General features: G+C 36.0%; 1 long non-coding RNA gene across 1 annotated transcript in view; it reads right to left on the bottom strand.

Moving 5' to 3' along the window:
• The window catches only part of LOC148126442 (uncharacterized), a 77,613-nt gene that overhangs the window by 42,205 nt on the left and 14,107 nt on the right, over positions 1-21,301 (bottom strand). The window lies entirely within an intron of this gene.

Consider the following 21,301-nt stretch of genomic DNA (forward strand, 5'->3'; position numbering starts at 1 on the left):
CAGTTCTCCAGGGGAATGTCATGTCACTACTTTGGGTAACAAGTATTATTTGCAAGCAAATACTTGCCTACTTTCATATTCAAAGGGGAAATAGTTGACACTCAAATGGCCTTTAGAAATGATGTACCTAAAAGAATGTTATCCTACTCAGTCCAAATTAGAAAAATGGTTTTAGAAAAATTAGAGTTTTAGAAAAATTAGAGGAAAAATACAAAACTGTCAAGTGCTAGGGAATTCAGGAGATTCAGGCAGTTCAAATGAGTATAAAGATTTATTGCAAGCTTAAACTCTCTACAAAAATCTGAGCTAATCTGAGCCAAAGGAAATGAGCAAGAATAGGAAGGCATTCAGTGTGGGCTGGACTTAAATTTCTTGTGAGTGCATAGGGACTCATGATTTATAACGTGTTTGACCCCTCCCTTGGGCACAGCCTCTCCTCCAAAACACTGCTTAAATAATTAAAATGAACTTTCTTTTGTTCTCACTCTCATACTTCCTTATCGCTAGCCTTGTATTAAGCTGGGAGAAAAAAACAACATGAAGAATATTCACAACACATTTATTGTATACGGAAACCCATCCAAATTTCACTTCAGCATCCGAGATTACCAAGCAATGAGAAACCTGTCACTATTTTCATCATGTACATCTCTGACTTTTTGGTTTGATATATTTAGTAAATGTATATGCCACCCATCTCACTGTCATGCAACTTATATTTGAAAGGCATTCTTATATATTGGGAATGAGCTAAAAGAAGAAACCACTTAATTATTTTGAGCCAATCTAGCCTACATAATGCAACCCAATATTCTCTACTCAGTCACCTTTTCTGCACCAATCTAGCTTAGTTAATGCACAGTACCATTTAGCTGCAAAGCAGGAAGAGCATGGCTATTGTGATCCATCCAGTCTAAAGGGGGTTATCCAGTTCTCCATTCATAATATTGTATGCTGGGCAAATTTTTGAAGAAATGCTTTGATTCAGTGAAATTTTAAGCAAACTCCTCCTTTCCAATTGAAGCAATACCAAACTGCTGGATCACAGCAGCTGCCTTACTACGTCCAGATATTTTTTAAAAAGGCTTCTCCACCTTTCTATCAGATTGAAGTGGGTTGACAAGATCAGGTCAGCTCACTTCAGTACTTCATCTAAAGGCATCAGGAAGACTAATTCAATCAAGTGCAACTTTGAAATAGAGTATGATCAAAGAGAAAGTTTGTAGCTCGGGGTTGAACTGTTGGGTCCTTGGTGCTCTCTAATCTTGGCTCTTTCCTTGCAGATGTTTCACTACCAAACTAAGCAACATCATCAGTGCTAGAAGGGAGTGGGGTTTCCTCTCTGTTTATATACAAGTGACTTGCCCTGTCAGTATGGTAGGAGTGTTCTTTACAATCAAGATCAAGTGAGGTACTAATACCACTCTATAAAGCCTTACCAAGACTACACCTATAGTACTTTATCCAGTGTTGGTCACCACACTATAAAAAGATTTTGAGACTCTAGAAAAAGTACAGAGAAGAGCAACCAGGATGATTAGGGGACTGGAGACTAAAACATATGAAGAACAGTTACAGGAACTGGTCATGGCTAGTCTAGTGAAGAGAAAGACCACGGGAGACATGATAGCAGTGTTCCTATATTTGAGGGGCTGCCACAGAGAGGAATGGGTCGAGCTATTTTCTAAAGCACCTGAAGTCCAGACAAGGAATAATGGATGGAAACTGAACAAGGAGAGATTTAACCTGGAAATAAGGAGAAATTTTCTGACAGTGAGAACAATCAACCAATCGCTTGCCCTTGGAAGTTGTGGAAGCGCAATCACTTGAGACTTTCAAGTTATTGAAATTCAAGTTATTGACTTTCAAGTTATTGAATAGTTATTGCTATTTGTCAGAAATGGTGTAGGGTCTCTCACTTGGGCAGGGGTTGGACTAGATGACCTAAAAGATCCCTTCCAACTTTGATTATCTGTTATAATATTTGGGTTCCTTGATTAGACTGTTGTTTACTGTTTGATTGTTTCTCTCAATTCCTTGATGGAAGTATTTTTTACTGCTTGATTCAGTGGTGGTGTTCAGCCAGTTCACACCAGTTCAGAAGAACCAGTTGTTAACTTTTTAAGCAGTTTGATGAACTGTTGTTGGAAGAAATCACTAGAGCAGAGAACCGGTTGTTAAATTATTTGAATCCCACCACTGCCTTGATTGTTGGACTAGTATTAATCTTGGTGTAAATCTCCTTGAATTAAATTGCTTAATTGTCTGGATTAAGAGAATGCCTTAAAGCAGAATACAGTGGAGACACTTTACATGGACTTAGAAGACAGTCTAGGACCGTGATGGTGAACCTATGACATACGTGCCAGAAGTGGCATGCAGAGCCCCTTCTGCCGGCATGTGAGATGTCGTCCAGAAGAGCCCCACCAGCTGATTGTCAGGTATCTGCTGAACATGCACGGGGGGAGACGCGCATGTGGGAGATGTGCAGGCATGTGCAGAGGGGGTTGCATGCACATGCACAGAGGCATGTGATATGTGGCAGTTGTGTGCATATGCATAGAGACGTGTGGTGCAGGGGGGGTCACATGTACATGCGCAGAGGCACATGCTGTGCATACATAGGGTGCGTGTGTAGGGAGCAGGGGGACTCACGCATGTATTGCATCATGGGTGCAGGCATGCGAGCGCACGCACATACACACACTTTTGGCATGCAACGGGGAAAAAATTCGACATCACGGGTCTAGGATTTTACTGATTCATTGTTTAACAATGTCATACCAAGAAAGACTTTGCTAAGCCACTGCTCTTTATTACAAGAGATGGTTGCAAGATTTTTTTTATCCCACACTCGCCCAAACATTAACAGTTCTATCATCTGACTGGAAAATCTATCCATAAAAGTTAAAATAAAAACTGGTCTGTACTTTAATGTCTTTAGGAAAAACTCTCCTTCCTCTCCCACAATTGTCATGAGCAGATTTGGAAGACACACAAACTGTAAAATATACCAACCTAGACCTGTAGAACAGCTGGTGCTAAATAAGATGAATTAAATTTTATTTGCAAGAAGTTTTAATTAACTCTTTACTTTATATCTCAGTTTTATGTTATGTGGTTCATTCAAGGTTTCTTATTTTATTACTAATTATTATTGTTTTTTTCCATGCATGCCATTTCAGTGGAAAAGCAATAAATGAGGAAGATGATGCTCATGTCTATTTTATAAATTTTCACCAAATATGGCATCCATATTTTAAGGATATCTTCTCAGGGTGATCCATTATGCTTGTCTTTGTGTAAAGCAAGGCGAATTCTGGCAAAAAATAGCAGGAACTAAAAGGCTCAGAAAGAAATTGTATGATCTAGTTGGAAAATTTTGTTTCACAGATATTGATCTCACGTCATTGTAACTTGAATGTATTATAGAAATGCAATAACAAAAGTTCTATTCCCACCAATGTTCTGTTCTGCTCATTTGGCAAATTTGGCGTTTGCTCACTGAAGGGTTCAATCCATGTCTCATTCTTTTTTCATGGATAGTTTTCTATCCTAGCTCAATCAAGCCTTGACAGAAATTTTGCTTTAGTTTTTTAAAAAAATCATATGATAATTGTCTGTGTGTGTGTGCGCACGCGCGCATGTGTATGCTGAAGTCCAATCTTATGTTCTTTCACAAAATGTAAACAACATTTCAAGAGAACATTTAGGAATAATATCTTGAGGGAACAGCTCATGCCCTTTGGAATTTAAATCTGATTAGCTGAATATATTTCAATACATTGTATATATCAGAGTTTTAGGAATTTCCCTGAATAAATTGTGCAATTGGCACATTTAAATTATATTTGGTCTTATATTAACATCACTTTAAAATGACTTTAATGGAATATTTTAATCTTTTTCTCCTTAGACCATTGCCTAAAAATGTTGTCTTTTCTCTGGTCATAATGGAATTTCAGACTTGAATAGAAAATGTTTTGCCATATTTTTCTTAGCTCATCTTATTAACTTGTCTGAATGATCTTTGCATATGTTAGCAAATAAAGTAATGTAATATAAAATTGTTTTTTAAAAGCCCCATGAGATATGCTAGAACAAGCCTTTAAAATTCAGGAAAAAAAGCCACCAATATACTACATATGCTATTTTTGCAGAAATTATCCGTAACAGTTTTGATCAATTCTTACATAGCCATCTGTTTTTCATCAAATGTCTATTCATTAAATACCACTATAATTCGTATCTGTAAACAATCTAAAGACATTTTAAAATTAACATAACACAATAAAATTCATAAGCCACAGAAAACATGTTCATAAATTTAAATTTCAGCACCCTCAGTGTGGAGAAACATTATCAGTTAAAAATATCAAAATAACATTATCTTAGACACCAAACTCTTGAGTAAGTTATCTGAATGATTTAAAAGGGTGTTGCGGTAGAGAATGTCTAACTTCTGGGGTCCAGGAACATACAGGGTCCTGCCAAAGCCCAAAGAACAGGACCTTGGACAGCACCCACTGGTGGCTCCCAGTAATGCTAAAAGGCCTAACAAAGGTCAAAACCCAAGTGAACCATTTCCAATACAATGCTGAGAAACTACTTGGTATTCAAAGTGGTATTTCTGGTGGTTATGGTCAAAGAATGTAACCATGAAAAGCAAGACTCAGCTTAAAAACAAACAAACAAACAAAGTCCTATTCCATATCTGCTTTTCAGTTGATGACCAAAAAGAATGTGGAAGTTGAGTCATGACCAGTGGATTTCTTTTCTTTGTTGGCTTGAAACGTTTTGCTGAAAAAGCAACAAAATATTTCAAATAAAAAAAAAGAAAAGAAGTCCAGTTGCCATTACTCAACTTCCAGACAACTCTACCTGGATAACTGAATATCTTCATCAACACAAGACCAACAAGAACTTAAGCAACAAAAGAAAATTGATGTGAAGTAAAGATTTCCTGAGAGGTACAAAGGTATAGTTCAGAATGTGTGTAGAAAAAATGGCAAACAGATAATTCCATTAAAAGCATACTTCTTTTGCTATTACTTATAAAATTGTAAAATATTTTTCAGTTATTAGGAATCTTTGGATCAATAAGCACTGAAACTTTGACTGGTACTTTGAATCACAGTACTTAATAGGTTTTCTTGACTCCTTAACTAAATAAGTTTCAGTTTCTTATGTTTAAAGACTTTGAAAAACGGAAATAACAGCAAATGGGAGGTTAGAACATTGCTTTTGGAAATTTACAGATGGACTAAGAGTACAGATAAATTTGAAATAAGATTTTGGAATTTATATAACTTCATTAAATTTCAATAGAGTGACAAATGCCTCTTTATATTGAATTTACAAAAAAGCTTGTTAAAGCTTGGAAGAATTTTGTGTGAAGGGATAAAGGAAAAATAAAAAGAAATCAAATTCTAGGAAATTATTTGAAAGGATTAAAGATCAGGAAACTTAAATGTAATATAAAGTTGGTTTATTTGATCAAGGTTTAAATAGATATGTTGTTATCTCTGGTAACCCTTTAAAGGCCCTTTTCTGATCAGAACCAAGCAAGAAACTTTAAGGCTTTATTTATAGATAAGAGTTAAAGTATGGGAAGAAGATATTATTTATTATATATTAGGAGATGGTGATAAATTACTAAAAAAAATAAACTTATTGTGATAAAGGAGGAAGTCATTTCTTTATTTTTTTTTACTTTACAATATTCTTATTTTTTAAACTTCTTTTCTGTTTTTTTCTTTTCTGCACTTTTCATTTTTTTCTTTTTTAGTTTGCATTAGTTTTTAATCTTTTTAATTGCAATGTTTATTTTTATTACTTAAACAATGAGTTTAATTTAATTCATACAAGATGTTTGAGTTCCACAAGTATTCTGTATTCATTTGTTAATAATTAAGATGTTATTAATTGTAGGAATGTGCCAGATTTCAAGCACAAAGCAAACATATTGTTTGCTCTGCCAAATCACAGGTTTCATGATAATGCATTTAATATGTCAGACTTTCTCTGAGTTAAACTAACTCGTGGATAATTTCATTTGCCAATCAGGAACCCCCTGGATAACAAGGGCATTGTGAAACCATAACAGTGAATTCAGATAACAAATGTCAGTTTGACAGTTCTCCAGAGGCATCCTCTTATGTTTATATCATTTCACCTTGAGTCAAAAAGAAAACACCCCTATATACACAAATCCAAACTGGCGCTGCAGAGAATATTTTACCATGCTAAAGTCTAAGTGCAGAGAAGTCCAAATCCATCACTATGTTCTCTATTCCCACTGCTCTCCACTTCCTGCTCTAATGATGTAGCCCCAGGTGGATAATCCACAGTCTCTGGACTGTAACCAACCTTTGCCCAGCTCTTTTTTTGACCTCTAAGACCCCAGGCATTGTATGGCTAAATAAATGCAATGGCATGAGTTTTCATGAATTTCTTCAATCCCCACAACCACTGTTAACTATAAATCCTAGTTCTCGTCAGAAGGAAGGTTTGACTAATGAAGAAAATGTATGCCCAATACATTTCTCCCTATTAGCTGAAGTCGTTTCAGAGAATTCCAAGTCTTTGCCTGTTGAAGGAAAAGACTCGTTTAAATGAGGAATCTATGTGATTGGAAATAGATGCCATAAGGTACCTTTTATGCACGACTATGGTGATTACTGGGGTCTTTGTTACTTTCTATTGAATAAATGCTCCTTTTCCCGTGCAAAAACAGGATGTGCTTGGCTCAAAATAATAATATGGAAGGTGATCATGCTCTAAATTTTCCTGCTCTGTGATTAATGCAATAGCTTAAGAAAATGGCATTCATAATAGGTCGCAATCCCCAGCACTCCTAATCATAAGGATGTAAGGAAATCTTATTTGCTTGAAAAAGGACTCAAACAGGACTTTCTTCTCTTTGGCAAAGCAATTAAAATACCTCATCTGAATCCCCCCAAGGAGGAATGACTGAGAATAAAGTTCCCTGTGATTAATTACAGAAAGGGCAGCTAGCTGAGGACATCAGAGTAAGATGGGAGTCAGAAAAGATCTAGCAACAAGGTATGGAAAGGGAAATTGCACAATTAAAATAAATTTGGCAATGCTCTGTATTAAGCAGCAAGTAATGAGTGAGAAGCTTGTTTTCTTTTTTTTCTTTTCAATAGGCCAATGCAAGTTGGCTTTGAAAGAATAAGACCTTTCACAATCTCATCAATTAATTAGTTTGAAAAGTGTTTGACTTTCATGTATGTTATCATTTCCTCAAGCTTAATAAGTTTAACTTTGAGACAATATTAAAAGATTAAGGGATAAACTGGAGATCTTTTGATTGCTTAATAACATGAGTCTTTGGAGCACAGTAAATTTGGAGCGGACCGACTGTAAAGCAAAATATATCCTTATCCCTGCAGCATTAGACAGTTTCATCTTTTCCATTCTTGAATTTTATAAAGATTTACTGTATGAAGCAATTGTTTCAGCTGGTTCATAAGGACTATGTTCATTCATAAATCCTGTCTCCACATCAGTCTAAGGTTATTTTCAAACAGCACAAAAAGTACACCATTCACAGACATGTTACTCTAAACATTTGAACATTTCATTCTGAAGCCACAAATCCCAAAATTAATTACATGTGCAACTTAATTCTTAGTTTTTGAAGTTATGAACTGCAATAAAATGTACGAAAGCCAATGATTAGTTCTTTTTTACATGTGTTAATCAGAGGAAAAGTTCGATTCATTTCAAAATGAAGACCGTGCATAATTTTTGTGTCACGAATGAAGGTGAATATACATGTCCCAGGACCCTGCATAATTTTTGTATGTCCTTAGTTCTTGGGAGACTCCAGCGCTCAGCATGGAATTCAACCATAGACTATCTTATGGAAAGAAACAATAAAAATTATATTATATGAAAAATGACCAATCAGGTTGGAATTAGTGTTTTATAGAAGAAATAATCTATAGCCCCTCAGCCTCTTGTAGCCCATCAGGCTAATTTTATGCAATCTTCAATGTAATTTTAAGCTTAATCCTGGAAAAAGTTTTTGTTCTCAATTCAGGAGAGAGAAATTAAAGTGCCAGGATGAGTAAAATGGCAGTCAGATATATGTAGTTCAAATAACACCCATCCCACTTCTGGCCCCAAGATCTCACTGCAGGCTCTTTTGGCTTCTACTACTATATAGAACCAACTCATCCAGGAGGGATATAACCTTGAATAACATGTTTAAGAATTGTCTTCCTAGTCTTATAGAATGGGATTGTGACCAAAAAGAGAAGCAGAAAGACAGAATGGAGTATAATGTAAGAAGGTTTAGGCTAAAACACACAAATGCTTTATTTTATGCCAGGCATCTTGAAAATTGGCTCAACATATACTGCATATTTGTTTCTGATGGTTAAAAAATGAATGTGGGACACCTTCTATCTAGAATATACTAATATTCTTGTTGCAGGGATTTGTTTCAGAAGCTCTTCCTGCCCAACCTATGGAAGACGATAAAACTGATCACTCTGTTTCTGTTGATGTGATTTTATGGATTCTTAGCATCTGGGATGAGGAGATAGCTTATCCATACACTGGATAATACTGTCTAGTAGTGGGATTCAAATAATTTAACAACCGGTTCATCCAGGATCAGGTTGTCTGTTGTGGGAGGCATGGCCCATCCCCTTCCTCCAGCTCCACTGTACATGTGGGATGAGCGTCCTGCAATGGCCAACCTGACCCTGGGTGAACTAGTTGTTAAATTACATCCCCACCCACACCCAAGCTAACAAAGTGAATCCTGGATATTGTGCTGTGCTGCAATGGAGAAATGGGCAACAGAGTGGTTGACATGAGGGAAGGAGGAAGAGCAGGGAGAAGAAAGAGAGAAATTGGCCTCCTCCTCTTGTGCTGTCTGCTCCGTTGCCCGTTTGTCCACTGCAGCACAGTGCAGCACCCAGGATCCATTTTGATAGAGGGGGAGGGGTGTGTGTAATTTAATAACCACTGTTCTTGAACTGGTGTGAACTGACTGAATTCCACCACTGGTAAGGTCTCTTCTTGTATATGTTGTATGATGGTGGACAAGATGTTAAACTTAAAATACCTGAATAAAAAAAGTTGAAAGTGTATGCTTATAAGAAACATCAACTTCAAAGATACATACATCATCTTTATTTACAACCAAAGACCAAACAAAAATATATTCAACTTTAGCAAAACTTTTGCAGAAGCCTGTTCTTCTCTAAAGCACCATAGTTGAATTTTCTCTTTTTCATAATTGTCGTAACCAAGAACAGCCACTGCCTGAAACAATTGCTCAACTAGGACTACCTGTATTTCTGCAACTGAGTTGGGTATAATGTCAGCAGGATAGTCAATAGGGAATTTTCCAATGGATAGAGTGGATAAAGGGAAGATGCTATATTCTTACCCTGTGTACAATTTGCATTGGTTCAGTGTTCACCTTAAGTTTAGTTTTTACTGAATCCATTGTAGGTAGAAGGGTTTTTCATCTGGTCACATGTATAGTAGGAGAAGACTAGAAAAAGTTCGATTTTTGTTATGATGGTCTAATTGAATTCAGGTTTATTTGTTATCTGTAATTGTGTTGGTTCAGACTAGGTTGCAGAATATCTAAGGATATTATAATTTCAAAGAAAGTTGAAAACAGCCAAGAATTGTAACAGAAAAGACTGACTGAAAAGACTGAAAATATTTCTTTTATAAACCATACATGATGGAAATAAAGGCATGAAGCATGACTGACAGGTGTAGGATCAGAAATGATCCCCCAAAGAAAAATATATGACATCAGTAGTGTAATCCTACCTTAATCGCTACTGGTTTGGTGGATGATCGCATGCACGCCCACCTAACAAGCCAATCAGCTGAGATGATGAAGAAACAAAAAGCTAGGAGCAACTTCCCACCCTGCCATGTGCTTTTCGGTCTTTTATCCTCTCAGCTGATTGTCAGGGATTTTTTTTCCCTCCTCTCAGCTGATTGGAGGCTTACCGGTAGTGATTTTTACTACTGGTTTGGCCAAACCAGGCCGAACTGGTAGTATACTACCTCTGCATGACATGCCTAAAAATATCTCTGCCTGAATTTCAATTTGCTTAAAGGAATGAGTCAAATTTTTGAGTGTAGTTCTTCAGTCTACTTTAGATTTGGCCTCGGAAAGAGTCATTTCCCAGATTTTTTTGAACAAATTTTTCCTCTTTATGTATCTGTATTATTTAGAGATATCTGTCCAGAATTCTAGCTGAATATCAGAAAAGAAGTCTGTTAAATATTTTCCTAAAGGGTCACAAAGTATTATGGTTTTAATTCTGATAGTCTTTCATGATGCTTCTTTTTAGTCTCACATTTGGGAAACATTTGGTTTTTTTTTTTATTTTGGGGTGTTTCTGAGACATCCATTCTTTTTCACATTTGGTGACTATGAATTTGCTTGAAGATGACATGGATTTTGTTTTGGATAGTTTTTTGCCCTGGGAAAAAAAGGTAGCTCTTATCACAATATTACATCACGAAAATGTTCAAGATGAAGGGAAAAATGACTGTTCAACTTACTCAAGATCTTGTGGCAAGATAAAATTGCTTAATAATAGATTGAAATTCTAGACTGAAACTATCATCTATCTGCCTGCCTATCTGTCTATCATCTATCCATCCATCTATCCATCCACCTACCCACTCACTCATCTATCTATCTATCTATCTATCTATCTATCTATCTATCTATCTATCTATCTATCATCTAGCTACCTAGCTTTCTGTTCTACTCATTTATATGGATTGTTTTAACCCCATCTTCATTGCTTTATAAGTAACTCAAGGTAGCAAATACTATCTAATATTCCTTCCTCCTCCTATTTTCTCAATAACCCTGTGAGATTCCAGCAAGTTGTTCCCTTCAAATTTATAGTCAGTCTAATCTGTTGATCACCTGACTCATTGTACATTTCTGTGGTAAAATTTGAAAAGTGCAATGTCACCAATTTTAAATTATCACTAGCATATGCTCTTTTACATTTTCAGATATTTGGTTACCCTATTGTATAGAGAAAAAACAGTTATGCCTGGAGCCACTTACCAGACTGAAAAAGGAAACCTTGTTGGCCAGATCTGACTTTTGCCATCTTTGGCATTGTCATACAAAATTATTTGCTATGAAATAATAGGATTGTTGGACATATGTGTCATTTTATGCTCTACCCAGCAAAATGACACATCTAGTTCACCACACTATATAATTTAAATAAAGTTATACTTCATACTTCATAATTGTCTCCTTAACATGCCCAGATTTAATTTGGATTAAAAAAAACTCCCTGCTTCAATAGTTTTTTCCAAATTTATGTTTTTACAATTGTAAATTATATATATATATCTTTTTTTTGTTTAATAAAGGAGAAAGGGATAACTCAGATGAGAAATAACTGCTTCATCTAATTAAAAGAAAGACTCCAGAAATTTCTGGACTTTCAAAGACATGAAAACTGTAATAGTGGATTCATTCCATTATTAGTTTCAAGTTAACAGAAAGGGAGGAGATGGTTTCATTTCTAAAGGGATTAGCAAAATCCCAATATAAGTCTTTTTAGGCAAATTAAAACTTCCATATATGAAACTTAGTGAAGACAATTTTCATTTATTAGTTTCCATCACTCCCAAGGAGACAGCAGTGGGTCTGATAACTGCTTAGATTCTCATCATTTATAAGCTTCATTAGTCTTCATGCAGGTCTAAAATTCAGAGTGACTAGCACAATGCATGTCATGGGCGACCCTTGATTTATAGAGGTTGCAAGGGAGCTTTGAGGAATGCAGCCCATGAAAAGGAGAAACTGTGTGAAACTGATGGATGAATAAGATCTGGAAAACAGGAAGCTTCTATGAAAAGTTGAAGAGCGAGCTGCTAAAAAAAATGGGTGAGAGGAGAAATCAAAAGGCTTTGTGCGGTAATTCTGTTTTCATAATACCAGCAAAATACATTGTTTATTTTGATATCAAATGTGATTAATGAGCTCAAGCTGGTGAGAAAGGACTCCTACAAGGACATTCATTAGCTGATCCTTAAATCAGGGTATGTGCAATGGGCTATGCACAAGAGAATATAGATATCTACCAAGAATGGTCATAGCTGTTGAGGATTCTGAAATAATGTCCTAAATTTACGAACAAAAAGAAAGAGATAGTTCAAACAAATCTCAATACTTCTGAAGCAGAAGTTGATAGGATAGGTGATGGTTTCTCTTTTAGCACATATGAGCTTCCTGCATTTGTTGACTTTAATATTTTAAGAACTATTTAACTTTTTAAAAAAAATCAATAAAAATATTACGTTAACATGTGGAGAAATAATATAGCTTTACCCCACATAGACATCCTTAAACATAACATGATTACCAATTTGGGGAAGGAGAATTCTAAGGAATTCATAGTCTTCCCAATAGATAATACAAACAAAGAAGCTGCTGAGATTTGATAAGTTATAATGATATGCAAGCACTACTTGTAGCTTCTGTATCTGTTGAAATGTTTACCATTACTTTACATTTAACTCTTGGCCAATTTGGAAGTCCTGCAAAGCTTGCCTAAAAACAGATGTTAGATCTTCCCAGCCCTCAAATCTGATCAACCTTCAATGTGCACGACTATGCCTTGGTGATCCATCTTTACAAAACATACAGTGTACTTTTCATAACATACTTTCCCACATACTTCACAAACCACAAAAAGTGTTAATCAACAGTAGGTCTTCCACGTCCTTCAAAAGGCATCCTTAGTTATTAGTTTGGAAGAAGTCAATAACCTCAGGAAAGCAAAGGCATGCCAAGCTAGAAAGTTTTCTCCCTCACGCTTTAATTTCAATTGTAAGACACTTTAGTAATTAGCAAAGTGCCCCTATTCTGAAATGACTTGTCCAGAATTTATTGTAAGTAACTGCAGCTTATGGAGGTGGATAGATTGCTACACAGCGAAATAGCTCAGGGTTTTACAGAACTGCAGAAAAAACAATTGCCACCAACCTGCCTTCCATTGAGGACCTTTTTACTGCATGAGTCAAAAAGAGGGCTGTGAAAATATCTATAGATCCCTCACATCCTTAACTTATATTGTTTCAATTTCTACCCCCAAAATGATACTACAGGGCACTGCACATCTCAAAACTAGACACAAGGACAGTGTTTTCCTGAATGCTATCACTCTGCTAAACAACTAATTCCCACAACACTCTCAACTTATTTACTAAGACTGTATTACTATTATTTCTCCACTACTAGATTATAATAACATTTCCTAGTACCTATCTCTTCCCACTTATGACTATAATAGTATTGCTTGTATCTTTACAATTTATATTGTTTCATTTGTTTCCTAGTATGATTTGATTGCTTATTAGTAAACTATGACTATCATTATTTATTTATTTATTTATTTTATTTATTTTGTCAAGCAATTATTAGATAACAGGTGTAAGTATAAACACGATTATGAATACATGAAATAGATACAAATAAGAAAAAAAGAAACAATAGGCCAGGGATGGTAGGCACATTGGTGCACTTATGCACGCCTCCTACAGACCTCTTAGGAAAGGGGTGAGGTCAATGGTAGACAGTCTAAGGTTAAAGTTAAGTGTTGTATCTTATGATTCTTGATGAATGTATTTTCCCCTTTATGTACATTGAGAGTACATGCACCAAAAACAAATTCCTTATGTGTCACACTTGGCCAATAAATAATTCTATTCTGTTCTATTTTACTAGACCATCTGTTAGATAGTAATGGTGAGATGTCAAAGCATGCAGTCATTAAGTACCATATATTTCCAATATTTGAAGCTGTTTGATGATAAGCAATCCCCTGACATTAAAACTTTTATTTCTAGAAGGTCTTGGGAAAATATCTAACCCAAGCCCAACGTTAATATGGAGTGACAGAGTTTATAATGTATTTATTTCAGAAAAGCAGTTCAACCTCAAGCAAGAAAAGGCAGCAATCACTTTCAGGAATGTTCATCCAATCCAATGGGTCTTCTGCTAACCTCAAAAGAGATTAATTGTATAGAAAGATGAATCAAACATGAACCATCTGGGTGCCCTACTGCTGGAAGAAGAACAGTCCTCATTAATAACCTTTTCACATTCTATAAGTGACAAGCTCTCTGGTTAAGTGGTTATTTATTGCTATTAACCAATTTATCCCAACCTGGCAACTTTCAAATATGTTGAGACCACAGATGCTAGCACAGTTAGAATTTCTGGCAGTTGTGATCTTATATTCAGAGTTCTGGATTATAGGGAGCTACATGGAGTTGTGCAGCACACGTCCTCAGCCAAGGCTGAAAATCCCACAATTTACAAATTGGGACTGCTTTAAAAGGAAAAGCTGTCTCATTTCAACATATTTTTTGCAATTTGTGACGATATCCATATTTATTAAAAACACATTTGCAACTTTAGTTCTCAAGGTACTCATTTGGTCTCCTTCTCACTCAGATCTTTGTTCTTGCTAAATATATTTAAGCTGTCTACAATGTAATGGTTGTTGTGAATAGACGGTCCCAAAGACCCTTCCCAAAAGTCAACTGGACTTTCTTGTTTTTTTTTCTTTTGAAGAATTGAAAAAGCTTTTTGGATGAGAAGTGAAATGTTTTCAAGAAAAAAAAAAGGAAGTCCAATTGCTTTCCACAAAAACATCTTTGGGATAACCATGCTCTGGATGATTAAGAATCTTCATAGATATATCAACAAATGGCAGTAGTTGTTTAGTCTCAAAAAATTGCCAGGTTAAAGATTTAGAAATTAAAAAAATCATTCATGGTTAAGGCAAACCACTTCCATCCTGCTACCAGACAAAAACTTTTAAAAACTCCCTTCTGAGTTTCTTTCTTTGAACTTATGCTGCCATGTGCTTCCCAGCTCTTATCTGACTACTTCCTAGGCAGTATCCATCTCTTTCTCTGTCTCTCCCTCCCTCCCTCCTTTCCTCTCCTCCCCCATCCCACAAGGTCATTCCCACATAGTATCACAATATATACTCTATATATGATGACGAAACCTATGGCATGCGTGCCACAGGTGGCATGTGGAGCCATTTGTGTGGGCATGCGAGCCCCAGCCAATCTTACCTCATTGCACATGCATATGCTTCCCAGCTGATTTTCAGACCTTTTTCGGCCTGCTAGAGGCTTGAGGGAAGCCTCTGCAATCCAAAAAATAGGGCAATTTTGTCACTTTTGGTATTTCCAGAAATACCAAAAGTGATGAAATGGGCCCATTTTTCAACCTGCAAAGCCTGCAGAGACTTCCTTCAAGCCTTTGGCAAGCCAAAAAAGGCCTCACATGGGCAAAAATCAGCTGGGAGGTGCAGTGCAGGTAAAGGGGTGGGGGAATCACGCACGCATGCACAGGGGGTAAGGGGGGGCACGCACATTGCCTTCTGGGTGCTGGCATGTGAGCGCGCATTTGCGAGCACACATATATATGGAATTCTGCATTGGTGTCTTCCACCTATCTCCTATTTGTCTGTAATATTTTGGTCTAAAGATTGCTGAATAAGAACTTAAAACTCTCCACTTGACTGCAATGAACTATTTGCAAATGGAAATAACACAAAACTTTAACATAACCTCAATACTTTCTTAATCCCTCAGAAAGCACATTTGAGGGGGAAAAGTAGAAAATCCTAACCTTAACAATGTCTATGAGACACATCCCTCCTTTTAAAATCATTTCTATGTCCATGTTGCTTCTTACTTTACATTATAGTGCATTGTAGTTATCAAACTGTTGTTCTTTTGTGCCTTGAAAGCCCCAAAGTTTAAAGTGTATTAACCAGTGAACCCAAAAGTCTGAATCTTGTTAGAAAGTACAGAATGGTAGAAAGAGATGGAAAGTTTAAAATCTACATTTATTGCAAGAAAAAAATTAATGCAAGAAACATCACATGAACAGTTATATATAATCAGACTTAAAGTCTACCAAAACATGAAATATATTTGTTCATGTTGTGTGTAGGAAACTAGGTATAGAATAGAATTCTTTATTGGCCAAGTGTGGTTGGACACACAAGGAATTTGTCTTGGTGCAAGTACTCTCAGTATACATAGAAGAAAAGATACATTCGTCAAGAATCATAAGGTACAACACTTAATGATAGTCATAAGGTACAATAAGCAATCAAATCATACTTGGAAACAGTCAATATAAATCATAAGGATACAAGGTTCTGAATAACCTAATTTTTCATAATTGCAAATGACAATACCAAAATATAAAAGCAACGTTCCCTTATCCGTAACCAAGAGGATAAAAGAAGCAAATGAAAAACTCACATGAAAAGATATGAGAGTCAAAAGAGACAAGGATGGAAGTTTCTTTGGCAACAAATGAAGAATTTGTTCTTCAAAATTTCTTTTCTCTTTCCTTTTTCATTTATTGAAATGAATTCCTTTTCATTTCCCTTCCTTCAAATTTTGGCTTATATTAGGATGGAGGGATTAACGTTATCATTTTTCTCTATTAACCACAAAGAGTTACTTTTTGTTTTTTTGTGTATCTGAGGTAATACTAAGGGTTTTTTGGGGAATACTCTAAACATAGACATTGAAATTATTTCTATTTTCTCTTACTAGTCTGTGATCTGATAGCTCGATCCAAACTTGGATGCCATAGCAGTCAGTTATCTATTTCTTTCTCTCTCTTTTTCCAAATTCACTGCTTCGGGCCAAGAAAAATCTCCATTCTTTCTTCTAGCACGAAAGAGATTAATGTGATCCTTTTGGCTAAAGCAAAGATTTATTTCATACCATTCAATGTCTAAGTTAGTTTTCTCTGCAGCTTCTTCATACCTTTTCATCTTGCTTTGGGAATACTTCAGATGTGCTTTTATTTATATTACAGTTTTACAGTCATATAGCAACAGCAGCAATAAAATAATGGCATAGATATTTTTCTATTGTTTTCAAAGAAGTAACTGTGCTAGGAAGGAAAACCTTTCAAAAAGGCTCGGCACAAACTTTCCATTCCTATTTTTATCCTTCAGTCAGAATTAAGTTAAGCAGAACAAAGTCTGCCTTGCAGGCACTGTAACTTAATGACATGACGTTCCTTAGCATGGGCATTTGATTTGAGGCAATCCTTCTCTTTTGGTGTTGCAATAATCAAGTGAAATGGAATTGGAAGTTACACTATAAACGGAACCCAATCCAAAGACTTGGTTTTAAAATAGCAACAATGTTAAAAGGAAAATAGTACCCATTTGCAATCAGAATAGAGCTGGAAGGGACTTGAAAGTCTACTAGTTAAACCATCTGCTCAAGCAGGAGACTCTATAAACATTTCAGTCAAGTGTCTGTCCAGTCTCTTCTTAAAAATCTCCAGTGATGAAGCACCCACAATTTCTGAAAGCAAGCTGTTCCACTGGTTATTTTCTTGGTGTTGAATCTGTCCATGCCTAAGTAAGTGGCTGGCTCTTACTTCTGAGTGCACATATGTCAGAAAGCCCTATTAGGCCCTGAGCTATAAAGGTATGGCTACCTTCAAATGGTATAATCACAAAGCTGGTCCATATATATTAAGATATGGACATCTTTGTTTCAGATGCATCATTGCATCTTTCTGACTCACCTCAGAAATTGGTTCTTCTCTCATAACTGGCACTGTTAACTTTACATTGTAATGAACAGCTGACATCATTCTAAAGTAGTGTTTCTCAACTCTGGCAGCTTTAATATGCATGGACTTCAATTCCCAAAATTCCCATTACCAACTCTGTTCTGAAGGTCTTGCTGCTTGAATTAAGCTTGGAGGTCAATGAAAAGGCTGAGGGAATTTATTCAGTCTATTTATTCCCTACTATTATATAAACTGAAAATGTCATCTGGGAATAGCACTGGGGCAGTTTGTACTGTCTTCAGAGTTTGAGGCAGGAAGAATAAATGCCAAAGTGACAGATTTTAACTTTAAACAGTCTGAGATCAAACTCTCTTCTTGCACAATGTGACAGTTTATATACATGTATTCATATATACAGACATAAATTGAAGCACATATATTTTTCAATGGTTGGAAGTTCAGCCTCTTTCTCAAAAACTAGCCTTTGGGGTGCAGTGGCGTAAAATACATCCTCAGTGAAACCATTGGCTGGATTATTCAAATAGACATAATAATTATACATTGTGACTACACTCATCTCCTATTTTGACTACACAACTCATCTCCTAAAACAATAATAGCACTTGCTCTGTTCTCTGAAGCCAGATACCATCATATTAATGGCAGTAGAATCAGCTCCATAATTCTATCAATTTTGGATATCATCATTAGAAAGTCTTTAATCAGGCAAATTTTGGAAGCTTGGACTGTCTTTGAGAGCCACATTGCAATGTGACCTCTCCTCTTTCTTCAGCCATTCAGACTGAGGGCAAGCTGCCTAGGCAATGACAAAGTCATATGTGGCTGGATTCCAAGCTCTTTCTTCACTTTTCACCTAGGCTAAATCCCACTACAGGATAGGTATCAAACTCAGCGCGTTACATTGATGTCACATGACATATCATGACAGTTTTTGTGTGGCCTATGTGTGACGCATCCAGCCTGTGGGCTGCCCGTTTGATACCCCTGCACTACAGCAAGTAACAATTAGAGTCTATGTATCAATTATCTACCTACCTACCTATCTATCATCTATCTATCTATCTATGTCTGTCTATTATCTATCTATCTATCTCTATCTATCTATCATATATCTATCTCAGTCTATTATCTATCTTTATCTATCTATAATATATCTATGATATATCTATCTCTGTCTATTATCTATCATCTATCTTTATCTATCTGTCTGTTTATCTATCTTTGAAACTGAGTAGTAGTAAGAGTATATCACTGCAATTTGTCATATCTATATTTGATATAGACAATAATGAACCTTAGCTTATTATAACTGAGGTTTCTCAGTGGTGAAGTCTGCCATCTATTGTCTCCAATGTGCACTTTTATAACATTGATCATCTAGTACTGTAGGAAATGCTAAAGGCTGGAGAGAAATTTACTGCACCTCTTAATAGAAATATATACCTCTTTTTTCATTTACCATGTATTGGTTAAGAATTCAAATCAACAATTCTTGACATTTTGCAATGCTGTTTGCCCTGTCTCTTCCTGTCTCTCTCCACATTACTATTTCTCTAGATGTATAATTTTCTTATTCATAATCCTAATGTATAAAAATGCAAAAACCAACTGAAATATACAAAACTGTAAACGAAAAAATGTAAGCATTTGTGGAATATGCACCATATTCTGACATTTAATAGTGACATTTTAGTACAGGGGTGTCAAACTGGCATTATCACAGCAGTGTCACATGACGTATTGGGACTTTTTCCCCCTTCACTAAACTGGGTGGAGGCGGGGCCAGCATGTGACACATGTGGCCCATGGGCTGCAAGTTTGACACTCCTGTTTTAGTATAAACCAACTAGTTTGGTGTAGTAATTGAGATGCTGGTCTAGAAACTAGGAGACCGTGAGTTCAAGTGCTACCTTAGGCATGAAAGTTGGCTGGGTGACTTTGGGCCTGTCACTCTCCCAGCCCAACCCATCTCATGAGGTTGTTGCTATGGTGAGAAAAAAAGAGAAGGAATGAGTATTATGTATGTTTAGTACCTTGATTTATTTATAGAGCAATAAAGGCAGGATAAAAGAATCAATAGAAATTAAAATTAAAATAAACTGTGTTAGAAGTAATGCTATAATTTGGTATTTAAAAAAAATTATATATACAAAAAAAGAAACAAAAGAACAATATTTACTTGAGACTGCAGTCAGAAAGTCAGACTAGATAGTAATAGCAACAGCAACAGCATTTAGACTTATATACTGTTCCATAGTGTTTTACCACCCCCTCTAAGTGATTTACAGAGTCAGCCTATTGCCACCAACAATCTGGGTTTTCATTTTACTGACCTTGGAAGAATGGAAGGCTGAGTCAACCTTGAGCCAGTTCATATTGAACTGCTGGCAGGAGGCAGGGTTAGCCTCTAATACTGCAATTTAACTATTGGGCCACCCCCAACTCTAGATAATAGATGGGCTTTGATCTGACTTCTAAAGAGATATTAAAAACTAGGCATTACTTCTGTACCTGCAAGGTAACTTCTTTCAGTGATTCAGAATTAAGAGGAAAGCGGTTACAATTCTCAGAAGTAGTTACAATTCTCATACATAATTATTCCTAAATAAAGTTGGCAAGACTTATGAACACTGAAATCAAGCTAATGGATACAATCCAGAGGTGGTGTTCAGCAGGTTCTGACCAGTTCTGGAGAACCTGTAGCAGAAATTTTGAGTAGTTTGGAGAACCAGCAAATACCACCTCTGACTGCAGATTTTACAGTATCCTTCCCCTGCCATGCCCACCAAGCCACTGCCACAGAACCAGTAATAAAAAAAATTTGAATCCCACCACTGATACAATCCAGTGATTCTTGCCATTGGAACGTCAATGTAGATTCTCAGTCATCAAGGTCATGGTTTCCCAGGATGACCATGGACCCTGGGATGATTGCCATTAGAACATTTTTCTATGATTCAGCAGTGATGAGTTTACATATTGGATATAGGAAACAATGCATTTTTGTACCTATTTGGGGAACAAAGTCTTAAGGACAGATCTTTCTTCCTATACCTTTAGTCACAATTTTAAAAAGTTATACTGAATTATAAAGGGCTACAATAGCTTCTATTAATCTCATAAAGCCAGGGTTGAACCTATATTTCTGAAATTTTTGATGTTATAAAATTACTACTGTCCCAAAACCCATATGATCATTGAACTGTACAAATCTTAGTTCTTCCAAAATAACTTATGAACCACTTTTCATAAAGTATGCTCTTTTTCCCAATGGAGAATTGCAGGACCTAGCGAACAGCATGCAAATTCTAATTTATGTTGAACTTCCCAATATATGAAGAACTGTACAATATTACAAGAAGTCCCCTGTTTTGATTCTTGTCTTGGACATAGTTGAGTTTCAATTCTATTCGGTAGGTCATTGCTAAAAGTCAAAAGTCAATGTGTCATGGAAGTGAGGACCATTATTTTACCCCAATCCCACAGAAGATCTGTGGAACTCATAAAAAAAATACAGGCATGAGAGCAACTTTGTGGTGAAAAAAATGCTCTGAAAACAAAAATAATCATATCCAACATAGGATTCAATTTTCAGAGACTCACATTTATTAAGTTACATGATTGTTTCAATATTTGCATGCAAAGCACAAC

The sequence above is a fragment of the Pseudonaja textilis genome, chromosome 3, assembly GCF_049901715.1.
Source record: "Pseudonaja textilis isolate UNSWEBS1 chromosome 3, rPseTex1.2, whole genome shotgun sequence".
Classification (NCBI taxonomy): Eukaryota; Metazoa; Chordata; class Lepidosauria; order Squamata; family Elapidae; genus Pseudonaja; species Pseudonaja textilis.